Below are 17,573 nucleotides of genomic sequence, written 5' to 3'. Positions count from 1 at the left end.
ATCAATTCGGTGTTGATGGAACATATCTCAAAATAATAAGAGCTATTTATGACAAACCCACAGCCAATATCATACTGAATGGGCGAAAACTGGAAGCATTCCCTTTGAAAACTGGCACAAGACAGGGATGCCCTCTCTCACCACTCCTATTCAACATAGTGTTGGAAGTTCTGGCTAGGGCAATCAGGCAAGAGAAGGAAATAAAGGGTATTCATTTAGGAAAAGAAGAAGTCAAATTGTCCCTGTTTGCAGATGACATGATTGTATACTTAGAAAACCCAATTATCTCAGCCCCAAATCTGCTTACACTGATAAGCAACTTCAGCAAAGTCTCAGGATACAAAATCAATGTGCAAAAATCACAAGCATTCTTATACACCAGTAACAGACAAACAGAGAGCCAAATAATGAATGAACTTCCATTCACAATAGTTTCAAAGAGAATAAAATACCTAGGAATCCAACTTAGAAGGAATGTCAAGGACCTCTTCAAGGAGAACTACAAACCACTGCTCAGTGAAATAAAACAGAACACAAATGGAAGAACATACCATGCTCATGGATAGGAAGAATCCGTATCGTGAAAATGGCCATACTGCCCAAGGTAATTTATAGATTCAATGCCATCCTCATCAAGCTACCAATGAGTTTCTTCACAGAATTGGAAAAAACTGCTTTAAAGTTCATATGGAACCAAAAAAGAGCCCACATTGCCGAGACAATCCTAAGTCAAAAGAACAAAGCTGGAGGCATCATGCTACCTGACTTCAAACTATACTACAAGGCTACAGTAACCAAAACAGCATGGTACTGGTACCAAAACAGAGCTATAGACCAATGGAACAGAACAGAGTCCTCAGAAATAATACCATACATCTACAGCCATCTGATCTTTGACAAACATGACAAAAACAAGAAATGGGGAAAAGATTCCGTATTTAATAAATGGTGCTGGCAAAAGTGGCTAGTCGTAAGTAAAAAGCTGAAACTGGATCCTTTCCTTACTCCTTATACGAAAATTAATTCAAGATGGATTAGAGACTTAAATGTTAGACCTAATACCATAAAAACCCTAGAAGAAAACCTAGGTAGTACCATTCAGGACATAGGCATGGGCAAGGACTTCATGTCTAAAACACCAAAAGCAGTGGCAACAAAAGCCAAAATTGACATATGGGATCTAATTAAACTAAAGAGCTTCTGCATAGCAAAAGAAACTACCATCAGAGTGGGAATGGGAAAAAATTTTTGCAATCTACTCATCTGACAAAGGGCTAATATCCAGAACCTACAAAGAACTCAAACAAATTTACAAGAAAAAAACAACCCCATCAAAAAGTGGGCAAGGGATATGAACAGACATTTCTCAAAAGAAGACATGCATACAGCAAACAGACACATGAAAAAATGCTCGTCATCACCGGCCATCAGAGAAATGCAAATCAAAACCACAATGAGATACCATTCATACCAGTTAGAATGGCAATCATTAAAAAGTCAGGAAACAACAGGTGTTGGAGAGGATGTAGAGAAATAGGAACACTTTTACACTGTTGGTGGGATTGTAAACTAGTTCAACCATTATGGAAAACAGTGTGGCGATTCCTCAAGGATCTAGAACTAGAAGTACCATATGACCCAGCCATCCCATTACTGGGTATATACCCAAAGGATTATAAATCATGCTGCTGTAAAGACACATGCACACGTATGTTCATTGCAGCACTGTTCCCAATAGCAAAGACTTGGAGTCAACCCAGATGTCCATCAGTGACAGACTGGATTAAGAAAATGTGGCACATATACACCATAGAATCTATGCAGCCATAAAAAAGGATGAGTTTGCGTCCTTTGTAGGGACATGGATGCAGCTGGAAACCATCATTCTCAGCAAACTATCGCAAGAACAGAAAACCAAACACTGCATGTTCTCACTCATAGGTGGGAACTGAATAATGAGATAACTTGGACTCGGGAAGGGGAACATCACACACTGGGGCCTATTATGGGAAGGGAGGAGGGGGGAGGGGGGAGGGATTGCATTGGGAATTATACCTGATGTAAAGGATGAGTTGATGGGTGCTGGCGAGTTGATGGGTGCAGCACACCAACATGGCACAAGTATACATATGTAACCAACCTGCACGTTATGAACATGTACCCTAGAACTTAAAGTATGATAATAAAAAAGAAAGAAAAGAAAATGTGTTTTAAAGTCTTATATAAAAAGAGACATTAGACTATATTTTTGTTTGTATTGCTTTGGCCAAATGTTTTAATAACTTTATTATTCAACATGGTCAATGCAATTTTATGTACGTAAATTAAATTATTTAACCCCCCCCGCAAAAAAAAACAGTTGGAAAGTGGTTAATTCCATGGGACCAAAGTACACTTTTTGAAATACATATATGTATATTTTTTTTTCCTTGAGTAGGAGGAAGGAGGAAGTAGGGGTATAGAGAGAGGACTTTTTATGAAGAGGGACTAGAATGTGCCCAAGATGGACAGAGTAAGCTTTTTATGTTCAGGCTTTTGGTAGTGACTAGCTTATCTAGTCTAGATCTCGGGGCACTACAGCTTTTCTTTCTTTGGAGTTGGAGAGGTAAAATGCAATCATATTTTCTTTGGGGATTTGGAATGCATTTGTTTCAATGTATTTAATATTTTTGAAAAGGTGCCATAATTGGTGGTTAGGTTTTCAGTGTGAACCCAGGCACATTTTAAAAAGTCATGATATAGATAACTGTAGACTTGGGCTGTGATTAACTTTGTTTCAATAGGAATATTAAGTTCAATTACATGAGAGTGGGGACAGTACTTACAGCAGTAGTTCTGCAAAGAAAGTGAACAATTAGGTCCTTGGGTCCACTGGGCTACTCTGGAAATTTTCCTTTTTGGGCAGTGAGTTGGTAAGGTATTGTCAGTGTGCACGTCCCAGCAAGAGCACAGTTGCATTACAGCTCACTGTGTTTTTCTCATCCCTCCCAACTCCTTAGCCCACACTTTGCTAAGTGTAGCTGGTAACCTAGCGGAACTGAAGCTTTGTGCATTGTACCATTTGATCAGTAACACACTTACGGAAGATGATCTTGTCAGTTGTAAACAAATACTCAGTGGGGCATTGTTTTATTCCTCCAGTTGGTGGGAGAAAACTAAATACCAAGAAAAAACAAAAACATGATCAGGCAATAAACCAGAGCTTTTACCTAATATATGTGTAAAAAACTGTTAATTCCTTGATTCTCTGTATATGCCAATACTATAGTGATACCATATTTGAAAGTTTCCAGTGTGTTTTAATTCTCTAACTTTTCACAGATAAATGGAAGACATGTAAGCTGAGTTTAATGTAGAAAGCAGTCATATTAAGTGCTACCCATACCATGTGGTATTTCTCCCCTGACTACAAAACATTTGCCTTTTGGAAGAATGGATGGCTCAAGGGATTAGTGATGGGGAAGTGGAGGTTTTCACGTTGGTTCAGATTTGACCTTGGTCAGTGATGCTTGAAAATCAGCACTATTTAATAGGCATTAAGAGAGCCCACTTTTTGATCCACTTCCAGTGGATAAATATCCATAGTTCTTTAATGCCATAGTTGCGGAACTAATTGGCAGAATTAAATGATTTAAGAACTTTACTCCCCTTTTGCCCTCAGAAAATAGTTTGTTGTTGTTTAAATCAGAATCGTGGAAACTGCATGAGTTGTTTCTGAGGACCTGAGACTATAGCTAGCTTTGCAGCTCTTACTGTATTGGGAAGCTTATGTACTTTGAATTACTTTCAGTAGGTGAGGCTGGAGAAAGCAAAGGCTATTTTTTTCTTTTAGTTTGCAATTTTGCCAAATTCGAGACTTGCTCATCTGATCGCAGACCCACTTAAAAAACAATACAGGAGTCATTTATTGCCAGAGATTCATTCTTCTTTTCTCCATGATCAAATAAAGGGAGTATAAGAGCCATCTCTTTTCTCTCTCCTCATTTCCGCCCCCCTGGAAGAATTTCAAGTGCATACAACTTTTCTGACACCCTGCTTCTGATTGATACGATGGAATTCTGCAGTGTGGCTTAAGTGAAGTTAGTAGTGTTTTACATTTTACACTCAGTAACTGCCAGTCTTGATCACTCTGCATTTATGGAGCGTCCAGGGAAGGGTATGCACTCAGGGGTGATATATTACCTGCTAATTTGTTTGCTGAAAGATAGGCCCATATATTTAGAATGATGACAGATCAGAATATTTGGCTAAGTATATCAGTCAGTGTCTCATTTTTCAAAACATGAAAACTCCAGCATGCTGCTATAAAAATGCTGTGCTGGAGATGGATTTTACTTGCCAAATGGATTTCTGTCCTGACTAGATTCACTTGCTTATTTATTTATTTTTAAAAGTCATCTTTTGTTATATCCTAAGTTGGATAATGAAAACTTGTGGCTGATTCTTTTTCTTCTTTTACAGTTTCTGTTTGTCATTCCTGCAACTCACTTTCCTTTTTCTTATTATAGCAGTATTGGACACCAACATCTTTCCCACATAAAGAAGGTCAAGTATAGAAATCTGGAGGTCTGACTACTCTTTGTTCTCTCTGTCTGTGGCCAAGAGGTGTAGACAAGGCCTTCACTGAAGGATAAAGGGAAAAAAACAATGGGCTTTCTAACCCAGCCGAGAGGCTTTAGGATTGTAAGAGAAATTAAAAGCAGCATCCAGGAAGGCGGAAAAGCAGTAGTTATGCTTAGCAGGTAGAGATGCTGCTTGTTCCGGATGTCTCTGTGGACCTTTATTGAGCTGTTCTTTCCTTGTGCACATAAGGGAATCCGGAAACGTATTTAGCCTGGTTTGTCTGAATAGACTGTCAACAAAAAGAAAAGGAAAAGGCTGTTTCAATTATTATTTGTCAAATATATGACACCCTTCCCTACCCAGTAGGGACCTGGCTTTAGGACAGTAAGATTAGATAGTGAATAAAACGTATTCTTAGTTCACCTGTTATAGCAAGTGATCTTAAAAAAAAGTGTTGTAGATATTATCAGATCAGATTCCAGGTAAACCCATTAATGCTGTTCCTCCATGACATGTTACTGATTTTCCCAGGACTGTACTTGTAATCCATATGTTTTAAAGGTATTTATATCTGGAGTTGATCATAGCTGCAGGGATGAAGTTTTCCTTTGAATTCTGCCTAGTATGCTTCTTGGAAACTTTCCCCAGCATGTCTGACAGTTCTGATAGGTTACTGTACTTCTTAGCTCTTAGCTCCAGGTTTATGAGATCTAAGCTAGCAAGCCAGCAGGGCTCTGAGCTGTGATTGGATGGGAATGGGGGGAGGAGGTATTGCTAGAAGGTGTTTCATTGGGTACAGTATAAATAAAATAAAGACCAAATGCAAAGAATGCTCTGGTACCTAGTGTTTTTGAGATTTCACAACTCTCATTAGTTAAGACTTGAAGCCAGTCTTTCAGAGGAGAACCTATTGCATCACCTATTATACTACACAAAGTATTAGGGAAACTCATTTTTTTGGTCTTACCAGCAGAATGATAGGCAGGGCTACTGAGCCTCTTATTCTTAAGAATAGTGTCTTCTCTTAGGAAATCAAAATGATAAATTATTTCTACCTGGTCATCCCCTAAAAGCACTTAATATATAAAATTCCACATATATCTGGGAAATGATTCTTCTGCCATTAAATTTATTTACTCCTTTTTTCTTGTCACTGTTTTTTTGCATTTGCAGTTTCTTTTATTACACTTGAATCTGTTCAACCAAATTGTCTTTGAAATTGTCTTTGCTGGTGCTAAGGGTCCATTGGTGGGTTGTTTATATTTATGAAGTAGTTTATTAAAATCTGTTAGTGTCATATATCAAATTTTAAATTCCTTTACATGTTACTTTTGAGGTACAAAGCTTTGCCTTTCAGTTTTAGAAGTGTAAATTAGTTCTAACTTTTTTTTTTTTTTTGGTGAGGATTGCATGAATGATGGTGGTGGTAGAGGTAGTGGTGGGAGTGGAAACAGTGATAGCAGAATTCAACCATATTTTAAATTACTGTCATGGTATATTTTTGCTTTCGGTTCTATGTAGCCAATGACTGGAAACTTACAGTGATTATGAAACTAGTTTTACTATGGAAGCTACTGAGTCACTTAGTGTAAGAACATAGCCCTTTTCACAAGCATAACTTTCAGTACACTGTAAATGTTGACACGCTTGGCTTTATATATATCCTCAGTAATAAACGTGATTAAATAAAGCATGAAAATATGACAAACTATTTATAGAAAGATAATATTTAAATTATTGTGTCTGAGGTTATGCTTAGGATTCTCTCCATCTCCCCTTGGTGATCTTCCTTACTTCTGTTCCCTAATCTCCGTGCCCCCCACCCCTCAAACCCAAACAAACCAAAACCCAACAACTCGACATTCTTCAAAAGGATCAGAGAAAGTTAATTATAGTGATATGCGCAAGTAGGACAATCATAGCTGTTGGTCTGTCCCAAAGCCTACAGAAGGTTCTTATTTCATAAGCAGAGATAATCTGTTTTTCTTTGTGTGCCATATGGTTTTGCAACTGCAGAGATCAAACAGATTTGTGGATGTAAACTTCAGTTCTGTACTTAAAAAACTTTGAGTTGTGTGGAGATTTTCATAATGTGCTTGAATCATTGATGCCAGCCAGGTCTGTTTGAATCAAGGATCTCTTGTCAGTTCTGTAAGTAACTATGTATGGTGGTTTTTATTTGCCTTGGACTTTTAAAGACAACTTTGGAAAGGAAACTTGGAACACAAATTGTCAACTGGAATGCAATGATTGTCTTTTGCTATAAAGATGATGATTAAACCCAGCAATCATTAGCATAGAAGGATAATAGTTCTGAGGCTGCCCAGGTGGTCTCTGGAAAAGATTGGAGTTTTTTCTTAATCAGAGAAGTTTTAATTACACGAATTTATTTTGGGATTAATTATTTTGGGGATAGTCTTCAGAATGAAGAGTTTGAGTATCTTGATTGCTAATTTTAAAACAAGAAAAAAATGTAAGTGTGCCAATGATTTCCCTCATTTTTTGTGTATATGTATAGTGCTCTGTCCTGCTGGTCACAATGTATATAATTTTTAATACAGTGCTCCATTGATCTAAAGTAGATACATGTTAACTAGAGAAATAGGCATGTGGTTGTGCACACACGTGTGTGTGTGTGTGTGTGCATGCATGTGTAACCTGGAGAAAAGTACAGGAGGTGGCACATACACACACAAAATAAAGTAGATACATGTTCTCTGGTCCCTTTGCTTTTCAATTATAACATTTAACAGTATACCCAAATTAAACTGTCTCAATTTATAGATATAACATTTGATAGGGTCTAAATATTTCGAGGTAGCTAGAAGAGAGGATTTGAAATGTTACCAACATGTGGAAATGATAAGCATGCAACATCCCAGATACCCTGACTTGATTGTTACACGTTCTATATATGTAAAAAATACTCACATGTACCCCATAAATATGTAAAATATTATGTATCCATGAAAGAAAAAGAATAAAAATAGAATAAAAATTTTAAATAAGAGTGTAAGGTGATCTCACCTCTCTGCTTAGAATGCTGCCTCCTGTTAGCCTTAAAATCTTAGATAAAATGTGATTCCCTGAGGACCTTCACACCAGCTTCTTCTACTATTAGGTTTTCTGGGCACACCCTATATCTACTTATTTTGTGCAGCAACATCACATTTGTAAAAATTCTTCAACTTTGGTTTACCTAACTCCCCTGCTGTTTATCTAGCTCCAAAGAGCAGGGACTGCTTGTCTTGTTTTTGTTCTTTTCCCCAACTCATGGCTCATAATGGGTTCTCAGTAAGTATGTGTTGAATGAATGATAGTATAGTTGGTATAAATCATGCTTATTTAGTATGTATAGATATAGTATTTTTTCTTTTGCTAATTTTCATATACATCATCTTTCAAAATAGCAGTTGTGGCTTTTTGCCCCCTTCTTTTAAAAATGACTACATACCTTCTGTTTGCATATATTGAAGGGATCTGGTGTCTGGGTATCCAGATTTAATTTCTAATTTTTTTTTCTTCACTTCAGCTTGTGCATGGCGGCTATTATTTTGCTATTTCCCAGGCTTATAATTCCAGAACCCTCAGCAGGAATAAGCAGGCAGTAATGAATTTCTATGTAAACTTCACAATATGTTTCATTTTTGTTGGTACAGAGAACAAGACCTGAGACTGCTTGAAAAGTACAGGTTTACAGTGTGAGCTTTTAGAAATCGTGTTATCCAAGTCTCCCTCATTTTATATCTGAAGAAACCAGTGGCACAAAGAATATACTTGGTGTTGCCCAAAGTAAAATGACTAGTCTGGTTAGGGTTTACGTAGGGTTAAGAACATAGTCACTTGCTTCTGTGTTAGTACTCTTGCTGCTACAGAATCCTTGTATTTGTCAGAAAGTCAGTCTTTCTTTTTACCAAAACTTTGTTGTGCATATTGAACATTCAGGAGTGTCTATTCTATAAATACGTATTTTATGCTCTCTGAGGCAGTGGTAATAACAGGTACACAGCGTTTGACAGCACAGAGTACTTTATCCTACATGACTCAGGTCAGGGGAGGCACTCAAATTGAAGGATGCAATGTGATGCATTTCAAAGGGGTGAAGTGATTTGGCCAAAGGCTCTACCATAGTAAAATTGGTCACCATGCCTCTGCCTACCCCTGCAAAAGGCATTGGCTTTGAGATAAATATCCCCATATAATAAAGTCAGCAACTTATCAGATAAGTTAATATGGAATGCCAAAATAAAGAGAAGTTTTATTCTGCCAGAGGGCTATTCTTACCCTTTGTACTGATGTAAAATGCCCCCACCCCTCTGCTTTCATAAAAACAGCTTGGAAACTGGAATGGCAACTTGAACACCACTTACTTTCACCAGTTAACAAAAGCTTTGTTTATTTTGTTTCCTTTTAATAGCAGAAGTGTCTCATCTTTTAAAAGTACTCAGATATATGTTTTGCAAAGGAGTATCCTTTGCTCTCTTTCTTTAGGAACACAAATATTCCAAAATACTTATATTGGTATTTTAAAATTGAATCCTATTATAAAGTATAACTTTATTTTTATATAAAATTATTTTTAGTAAAAACAAATTAGTGAAACACTCAGTGAATGATTCCTGAGAGACCATATCCCATGAAGCCCCATTTTCCTGCTACAGGGTTCCTGGGCCATAAAGGTGGACCTGGAACAGGATAAAACAACCATGGTGCTACAATCTACCCTCATCATTCAGCCTTTCGGTGAAAAAGACAAGCAACAATCAGGGTGATTCAGACCCTTCACCAGGATTGTGAGGAAGCTATGAGAAAGATGCTCTCCCCTTCCTTTCTGTTTGCAGTGCTGGCAAATTTCAAATCCAAAATAGTTTGCAGTCATGGTCCCCCCCTTCTGGAAACAGAGCTTACTGATGAAAATGATGCCAACAGTTTCTCTTAGTGGGCAAAGGGAGTATGAATTGCATTTGCTAAGTGATGTTCCAGGGATGTCCTTCAGGCAGTGGTTGTAAAACTACAGTGTACTTAAGAATTCCCTGGGGGTTTGTTTAAAAATGCAGATTCTTAATCTCTACCCCAGACTGAGTCAGCCTCTCTGGGGGTCCAGGAATCTGTATTTCACACAAATATCTCAGCTGAGTTTAATGCTTTTGGGTGTTTTTGAATTGATAAGAGCCTGTTCTTCAACTTGGCAGCTGAGGATGTGATGCTGGCTTGTATTTAGGCACAAGTGAGATTTAGGTTTATTGCAATGAAAAAGTTATCTTGCAGTTAGGGTTAGAAAGATCCTTCCTGGTTGGGTGCAGTGGCACACGTCTGTAATCACAGCACTTTGGGAGGCCTAGGCAGGCATATCACTTGAGGTTAGGTGCTTGAGATCAGCCTGGCCAATGTGGTGAAACCCCGTCTCTACAAAAAAAAAAAAAAAAAAAAAAAAAAAAAAGTTGCTTCCTGAAGGTCAAATATGGAGCTATGTTTATTAGGACAAATCATTTGTTAAAAAGAAACATTCTTTCCGAAAGATATGATTTTGGGGATATGATTTTGTGGATGGTTGTTGTAGTGGTCACTGAAATCAATGTGTTGATGTACCTGCCAGCCCACGTTCTCCAGGGCTGCTGTTTAGTACTGTCCTTGGCTTCCTTCCTGCAGCCTCTTTTTCTTTTTTCAATCAACTGTAAAAAGTGAACTACAGCCAACTGTAGGCCTGAAGGACTGGAGAGGAGAGGAATAGCTAGTGATGTCTGTATCAATCGTCTGTCCAGTTATTTTTTGGTTTTCTTTGGTTATCAATATAGGTTATCCCCCTCTCTAGTTATTTTACATATATTGTCTCTTGATTCAAGATAAGGAATGAAAGAAGCCCTGGGAATAGAAAGTGTGACCTTCTCCCAACAGTTTCTTCCCAGGACTTACTCTCTCCCAGTACTTTTTGCCACTAGATTTTTCTGTTTTTGAAACAGGGTAGAATTACTCCCTAATTAAAATACCTTTGCTAGTGTTTCTCTTCCTTAACCCTAGTTGATTTACACAGAGTTTTTATGGACCCTATTGCATTTTCACTAGTGCCTTTCTCTAGGAAGGGACTAATGGGGTACATAGATATTCTTATTTGTTCCTTCCAACTAAGCAGTAGCCTGAAATAGGTGAGGAAGTAGCAATTTATAAAGATGTGGGCTTGTGTCTACACAGTAAAAATCTGGACAAGGTGTGGTGATAGTCACTGTAGTAGAAATTTTGGTGGGGGTAATAATGATGATGTGGCCAAAACTGTCAAGCAGAGCTTTAAAGGTTTTAGCTATATTAACTCATTCAGTTTTTACAAAACCACTATCAGGTAATGTTGATTATAATTCCCATTTTAAAGATGAAAAAATGGACCACAGAGAGATTAATTGGCTTAAACTAGTAAATTGCAGAGGCAGATTTTGAAACCAGGTAACCTGCTACCAGATTCCATGCCCTCAACCCCACTATGTTACTCTGCTCTCTTACCAAATTAGCAGTTCACAACAGCTGACCAAAAGCCCTTGCTTAAGGAAGAATGGTGGAATTTGAGGAGGACTGGGTCTGTTTTCTTGGTGGTACGAACAGGGGCCAGGAAGTGGGAAAGTGCAAAGCTTGTGGAGGAAATGATGTTTCTGAGACTCCAATTGCAGGTGTTAAAGTCTGGAAGAGTAGGTTGCATTATTCTTCTGAATCGTAATCATTGGATGCAGACTGACTGCTACTGGTATAGCTCCAAGGTCTTCAAATCTTGTGCCGATCACATACATTGTCATCATAAGCTTAGGTTGTTTCAAAATACATAATTTGGGTCATACTGTAAAAATTGGCATTTGAAAATAGACCTTTTACATAATATACTTAAGTAGAACTGATGCAAGATCTAACATTGTCATAGCAACCACCATTCATTAAAAAAAAAAAAAAATCAGTGAACAAGCTCTTTAATTGGAAACTTATCTCTCCCTGTTTACTTGAACTCTTTTGTAATCTTACTTCTCCCCCAACTTTTCTTTTTTTTGAGATAGAGTTTTGCTCTTTTGCCCAGGGTGGAGTGCAGTGGTGCAGTCTCTGGTCGCTGCAACCTCCTACTCATGGGTTCAAGCCGTTCTTCTGCCTCAGCCTCCTGAGTAGCTGGGATTACAGGTGCCCGCCACCACGGCTGGCTAATTTTTGTATTTTTAGTAGCGATGGGAGTTCACCATGTTGGCCAAGCTGGTCTCGAACTCCTGACCTTGTGATCCACACACCTCAGCCTCCCAAAGTACTGGGATTACAGGTATGAGCCACCGTGCTTGGCCTTCTCCCCCAGTTTTTATTCTAATATAGCACATGTTCATGTTTTAGGGTCTTTTATGGATTATCATGTCATACTTATGTAATAAAAATATATCAATATTGAAAATTAAAAATATCCTGTGCCTCAAGGATTATTTAATCCAGAAGTAATTGTCTAAACATTTCCATTTGTGGCATGGAGTTGATCAAAATAACATGATTATATTACAAATTCTGATAAATGATAAAAAGTAAAAATTATATCTCTTTATACATTCATCTATTGCAGGTATGCAAGTGTTTTTTTCTTTATAAATTCATTCATTACTAGATGAGAAAAGATTTGGCATCACTTTTATTTTCCATTTTTCTTTTCTGTGTAAGATGCAGGCATTTAAAAAACTTGTCAAAAATGAAAACTGGAGTATTATAGCAGTGTCAGTCAGTTGTTTGGAGTTTTTCTGAAGTTATATGGCAAAACTCACACAGTAATCTCATCAGAAATTATTTTTAATAATTTGTTGACAGATGGCTTAAAGAATGGATGCTCCTGTAATTTTGTTTGAAGCAATCCAACTTGCAAAAGCATTTTGTTCCCTTTTAGATGTCTAGAAATGTTTCTTATTTATTTCTTTGCATCAAGACCAGTTTGCTTCCAGTGGGTCTCCTCCTTGTTGCCTGGAAGGTTTTATAATCGTGGGCCGAGTGCCTAGTGAGATGAGGGGAGGGTGGTGGCTGAGAGGTATGCCCACTTTAGGAAGTGAGAGGCAGTTAGGAAAGAGAAGGGAAATTCTCAGGCATATTATTTTACAAGGAAGTTAAAGATGGAGAAATAGTTTTTTTCCTTTAGAGTTTTCATGTACCCTAAATGTTGTACATAGCCCGATTTAAAGACCATCAATGTAGAATGTAGTAGAATAGTGAGATTTTAAGTTTTATATTTCCTCAGCTTTGTGGTTTCAATAACTCAATTGCAGCCTGGGTTTGGTGGCTCACGCTTTTAATCCTAGTACTTTGGGAGGCCAAAGTGGGAGAACCGTTTGATCCCAGGAGTTCAAGACCACCCTGGGCAACATGGTGAGACCCTGTCTCTATTTAAAAAAAAAAAGAACTCAGTTTTAGCTCTAAAAATTTAGATTGGAGGCTAACACTTACAGAGGAAACTGTGTTTTCAACCAAACCGCTGTTTCCAGCATGAAAGTAAACCAGAGAATCCAGTGCAAGATTAGGTTAAGATGATTTGTGGGGTCAGTTAGATGACCTTCAGGAGGAGTGTTCTCTGAAGACTGGTCTGGCAGTCCTGGGGAAGGGGATGATTGGGAGTGGCCACCACCATATGCTTTATTGTATTTGTTTAGCTTCACAAAACCCTTCTTAATTCGACACCAGCTGACTACTTGGTGTAGTTAATTAGTTAGAAAGGAATAATTAAAATTAAATTTATTGTTTCTTACAGACTTAAATTCTCTTTCCACCGTTCATTAGGCAGGTATTAGTTTATCCACTCCCCTTTGAGTATCTGCAAAGCAGTTAATTTAGTTTTTCAGAAGTAGTCATTTTTCACCCTCATTTTATTGGTTAACAAAATAATAAATTACTTAAGTACAAGAGCAAATGGTCAAGAACAAAAACAAAAAGCCAGGTTTTGGAACAAACAAGATGTCTCGTACTAAGCATATTATGGGAGAGGTACTTAATAACTGTATACATTTACTCTTTGGAAGGTGTCACCCGTGTATTTTACAGAGGGAAAGTAGGTATCCTTGTCAGATTGAGAGGTAAGTGAGGTCAGTTAAAAGTTTAGAGTGTATGTAATCAGCCTTGTTTTGCTGAACTTTGTTTTATTCAGAGTTTTGTACAATTTATTTTCATTGATTTTCTTTCCTATTGCATCTTATATTGACTATTGTAACATTCTGTGAGTATATTTTGTTCATGTCATCCATTTTTGGTGTTCAGTAATTTTAAAAATGAATTTTAAGTAGGGACAGGAGCTTGAATATGTAACTTGGTTTTATGTACCAGAAGATCCATCAGAAACTGAGTAGCCAAACTTGTAACAACCTGTATTGGTGCACATTCTGCCAGGCTATGAATTTTCTTAAGTAATAGAGAACAGAGGTCTTTAAAAAATTGTGAACTGAGATTTTTTTAAAGGTGAAATGAAAGCAGTACTGTACAGGAAATTAAGTTTTTGGGTAAGGAAGTGGAATTGGTTTGATTGAAATTGTTAATGTCTCTTTAATGAGGGGTTATATGAAAAATGTTAGGCAGAAAGTGTGATCCAGTTAAAAATCCTAAATATGAAATTGATTCAGTTTGAACAAATAGTATTTGGAACTGAACAGAGAGGAAAAGGAAAATTCTTACGTGGAAGAAATTAGTTGTCATTCTCAAGGGTATGAAAAGCTGCTGGACCATTACAATTGATTTGCTTTTCTCTAAAGAGAAATACCTGACTCAGAGATTTGTTGTTTTAGTTTGTGAAATTTTCCTCAAATTAGTATTTAGTATTCTGGGAACATTTTATTTTGCCAGGAGGGTTGTGAATGTCTATATTTGCGTATCATAAATTTTAAAAAAATGCTGTTTATTTTTTGTCTTGTAGAGGCAAGGAAAGTTTCTAATGTAGTTATAAAAACTTAGTTACATATTCAAGCTCTTGTTGTTTCCTGTCTTCTAGATCTGTAAGATAAGAATGTTTAGAAGGTCAAGTAATTTGACCAGCCTTTTTGGGGAAGTCCAGTGAGTAGTAGAATAATGTTTGGAGATGAATTTTCTGTCATAGACATGGGATAAACTCTATTTCAGTAGGAAAGCAAGATAATGAGCAGGATCTTATATAGACAAATTGTTCATTCCAGACATATTGGCTGGCCCTAGGAGGTGTTCAGTGTGTTTGTTGAATGAGTGTTACAGATGAATTGAGGTCAGATGGAATTGAGGTCAGATTCCTCCATGAGTAGAGGGATTTTTTTTCTCTCAGGTCCTGGGCATCTAACACCATTCCTGGCACATGCTTCTCAGCTGTCATTTGTTGAATCTGCAAATAAATATGAGGCCGACTCAACAACTATTACCTTCCTGTGAATATACATATAAGCTCTTCTAGAGTATTTTGGAGCAAGAAATAACCAAAATGTCAGCCCTCTCTTTTTGCTTTGTGAAACTGTTTTCTACAGTTACACGTAGTGTCAAGAAATGAGGGCTTTTTGTTTTGTTTTAAGTGGCATTTAAAGTTGCTCCAAGATTCATGAAGTTAAAGTATAAAACTTTAATACTTTAGAAAAATAAGGACTTAATTCTGGATTCTGACCTCTGGTGGTGAAGAAGAAACACCTATTACTCATAATAAAAGATCAGATTCTCATAAGTTCTCTAGTACTTTCTGAATGTCCAATGTAGGGAAAGTCTTAATTAGAAAAATACAAATTTTGTATGTGTTTTTGAATTTTCGTATGACAAAAATTTTATTTTTTACCTTGCGGCTTTTTGATAAGCATATAATATACATTTAGGTTGTACCTTTACAAGGCTCATTACTGAAAGTGGTTTTTTATTTGGGAGCTTGCCTGATGAGAAAAGGTAGATTCTATGTGGGATTTTTATGTGGTAATACTAGTCTTACATTTGACTTCTTAAACTTTCTATTAAAACCATTTCCTAAATAAATGTAAGGTTTATATGGATAACAATTATATTGTTATCAAGAAAAACATGGGCCGGGCGCGGTGGCTCAAGCCTGTAATCCCAGCACTTTGGGAGGCCGAGACGGGCGGATCACGAGGTCAGGAGTTTGAGACCATCCTGGCTAACATGGTGAAACCCCGTCTCTACTGAAAAATACAAAAAGCTAGCCGGGCGAGGTGGCTGGCGCCTGTAGTCCCAGCTACTGGGGAGGCTGAGGCAGGAGAATGGCGTAAACCCGGGAGGCGGAGCTTGCAGTGAGCTGAGATCCGGCCACTGCACTCCAGCCCAGGTGACAGAGCAAGACTCCGTCTCAAAAAAAAAAAAAAAAAAAAAAAAAAAAAAAAAAAAAAAAGAAAAACATGAATGTATTACTTGGGAGGAATGTCAAGGTAGATTATTTTGGGTCTTTAAAAACAAACTGCTTATCAGAAACTCAAATCTCGTCTTTATTATCACACCTGTCACTGGACTCATAGGTTCTGTTCTCACCTCTTCTACTCTCAAACCGTCTATTCTGCCCCAACAACAACAGCAACAATAACAACAACAAACTGGGTCGGAGATGTTCTAGCAGCTAGAGTCTAGCTGCTAGTGGTGCCGCACGGGATGAGCTGTTTCTGCTCACATGAGTGATGGCAGCCTTAATTAAAAAACAAAAACTTGAAGTTTGGTAGCTGAGGAAATTAAAAGGGTAGATGGAATACTTGCTACCTTGCAGTTGAGCTCTACCTTGTATCTACTGGGTGGTCTTTTGCAAGTGGCTCAACCTTGTTTTTGGTGTGTGTTAAATAGGATTACGAATGCTTCCATTTCTGAAGTGTTGTAAGAAGGCTCTGATGTGACTGTAAAGTTCTTTGCAAACAAGACTCCAAGTAATAAAGAAAATCCTAAAAAACATCTTTGCTACTGTTGCTCACTGTCCTCTGCCAGTATGCTTCTGAGAATTGATCAGAACTTTATAAAAGGAAAGTGGTTACAGTATGTCAGGAAGAAAAACCCATGAGAAATAAGTAATCTATAAACTTTACAGTCATAAGGGGATCCTGGTGGGTGGATCTGATGACTTGGCAACTCAGAGAGGGAAGCAAATGTAATTGTTGATTTTATCAGAGCAGGTTTGTGTATTTGTATGTGCACATAGGGGGATGGGGATTGAATAAAGACGTAACAATTAACATGAATTTCAGGAGGTTACAAAAGTCTACTGCTGCATAAATCCTAGGTAATATGTTCATGTCTGTAGGGTGTAATGTTAATGTTCAATAAGAATTAATATCTAAGTTTGTCATAGGTTTTATGTTTTGGGGCCTCCAGGTAAATAGTTCGTATCATCATTGGGAGTTTATGGAAGTTGATTTAAGTATATAGTAGTTAGTTCTCTATTAAATACTGAAATCATACATGGTGTCACCTTGATCAATGAGCAAGGTTTTTTTGTTTTTTTTTCTGTCTCATTCTGGAATTTCAGCACTTTCAGCTTTGAAGATTGCCTTGGGTTTGTTTTTGAATTAAGTATCACAGGAAAAAGGGTGATTGTTACATTCATGACCAATCAGAAGAGGACTCAAAATGTTTGGTACGTTCCTTAAATTAGAAGATATGCTTCTGGACTTTTCCCGGGGAATGCAGTTCCATGTAATAATTTACCAAAAGGAAGTTGGGAGAATGAAACATCACCTTTTGTGGGGAAGAAGATGGGGTGGAGAGAGTGCTTTAAAGTGATCTTTGCTTTGTGGAATGCATTGGATTAAAGAGTCACAGAGGCCACAAAAAGCAGCTCAGTGAGTTATCAAATATAGGAGTACTTGAGAAATTAAGTCAGGTAGGTTATTACTCTTTCTTGAAGAGCCTAAAAATAAATTCAAGGATTGGGATTGTTCCTTTTACTTTTATATCTGCTGGCTGCTAAAGCCAATAGGAAATTTTAGCCAACATGTTGACCTACTTGATTTTCATGATGAGTTTTTTTTTTCCTCAGCCAAACTGGTCATTTAAAGAAAACTTTGTGGCTGGATGCTGTGGCCCACGCCTGTAATCCC

General features: G+C 37.4%; 1 protein-coding gene across 3 annotated transcripts in view; it reads left to right on the top strand.

Moving 5' to 3' along the window:
* The window catches only part of MLLT3 (MLLT3 super elongation complex subunit), a 285,234-nt gene that overhangs the window by 58,057 nt on the left and 209,604 nt on the right, over positions 1 to 17,573 (top strand). The window lies entirely within an intron of this gene.

This window comes from Rhinopithecus roxellana, chromosome 16, assembly GCF_007565055.1.
Source record: "Rhinopithecus roxellana isolate Shanxi Qingling chromosome 16, ASM756505v1, whole genome shotgun sequence".
NCBI classification, from domain to species: Eukaryota; Metazoa; Chordata; class Mammalia; order Primates; family Cercopithecidae; genus Rhinopithecus; species Rhinopithecus roxellana.
The sequence above is the reverse complement of the archived record's forward strand: the minus strand, read 5'-3'. Positions and strand labels throughout refer to the sequence as shown.